Raw genomic sequence first — 1,857 nt, 5'->3', positions numbered from 1 at the left:
ATATTTTCAGTTGACTCTAGAAATATTAGTAGTGTAAATAAAAAAGAAACCATTTAATTGCCATAATTTTCCCAAATATCTGAGATGAACATGGTGAAAAAAAACTCAATGTTAACTGTTTTATAAAAGTTCTCAGTGTTTATACATTTACTTAGTACCAACAATAACAAAAAACAATAGAACATAATAACCCTTTATTAAATCTTTCTTCCACTGTTCCTCCTTTCTCCACCCTTTCTATTTCAAAAATAAACACTGTTAACAGATTGATGTATAAATGTTTATATGGTAGTTTGACCCTGGACAAGTTACTTAAACTTTCTGATACTCTGTTTACTCATCTGTAAAATTAGGATAAGAATAGAACAAATTTATAATAAGATTAAATTAGTTAATTAAAAAGCACTTAAGATAAGGCATATAGTAAGTAGTAATAGCTAAAACTATCTTTGTCAACATGACTGATAGGACTGTAGACCACTTACATCAACATGACTTAACTGTTTCCTTCAGGAAATGCAAAGCAATTCCTTTTCTTGAAATCTCCACCTTAAAGAATTTTTCTGAGACAATGCTAAGAATAAGGCAGATTTGTTGTTGTTGTTGTTGTTTTTCTTTCTTCAGTGAACTAAGTTTTTTTCTATGAAAAGTTTCTCTGGTGGTCATTTGGGAGATCAAGTGTACTATATAAATAATTATGAATCAATCAACCCATTAAGATATTCTGAAATTTATCTCATGCATTTCCACTAAGAAACTTTTCACTAAAGAAATTGTTCATATTTCTAATACATTTTATGGAAAACTAATAATATATATTCTCATTGATTTTGCTTTCTCCCCATTTTGGATATTTTCACCCATTCTCATTATTTTAAGATTAAGACATATTTCTTCCCCTGTAAAATAGTAAAAAAAAAAAAATTCTTGCCACACTCTATGTTAGATAACTGTCAATTTAAAAATCCATAATATATTAACTCTGACACTGAGTCTTATAATCTAAAATCATCTTTTCCTTTTCTCTTTAGTTTTTTTGTCCTTCTGAAATTACATAACATATTTTAAAGACAAATTGTATTTACTTATTTTTCACCAAAATAAATTATCAGATTGGATTATTTCTCTCTGGATGCACTATGACTTCTAAATCTTTATATGTAAAAAACAAATTTCAGATTGAAGTAATCAGTATATTTACATGGTTTATGGTAATTGAAAATACCCCTTCCACTTCCCTCAGGCTTAATTAGGAAAAACATCAAGAAGTTTAGTGACTTTAATTAGCCAGTTATTCAGCATGTATTTTTTCATAATTAAACAGTTCTGTAGCTACCACTCTCATTATAACTATAATGAGGAAATAAATTATCTTTCAGAAATGACCAAATTTAATAAGTAATTTTAATGAAAATTAGATTTATCTTGACTTCGATAGTCAATGGGTATGACCATCTCATCATTTCAGATTTATGGTAGTCAAAACTTCCCTAAATTGAACATAAACCACTTCAGCTATAAAACAGTGATGAATTTCCAACCTGTAAATTTGAGTCTCAATTGAATCAGTTAATATATTGTAAAATGAAGAATGTTTAAATTCAAATAACATTCTGCCATATTTCTAGAAACTTTTGATTTTTTTGTATGACAAAATATAAATCTAAAGTGAATTGGGCATTAGCAATTAACTACTATTTATATTTTCAGGGAAGAAAAATAATGGAATACAATCAAATTCAGAGATTTGGTGATTTCAAATGAGAAAACAACTATTAACTAGTATTTAACTGTATATTATACTTTAACAATGAATACTGACAGTTTAATTGCATGATTTACTCACAATTATAATGC

The sequence above is a fragment of the Carlito syrichta genome, unplaced genomic scaffold (genome assembly GCF_000164805.1).
Source record: "Carlito syrichta isolate Samal-C Ts95f unplaced genomic scaffold, Tarsius_syrichta-2.0.1 Scaffold302071, whole genome shotgun sequence".
Taxonomy (NCBI): domain Eukaryota; kingdom Metazoa; phylum Chordata; class Mammalia; order Primates; family Tarsiidae; genus Carlito; species Carlito syrichta.
This window is presented reverse-complemented; position numbering follows the sequence as displayed.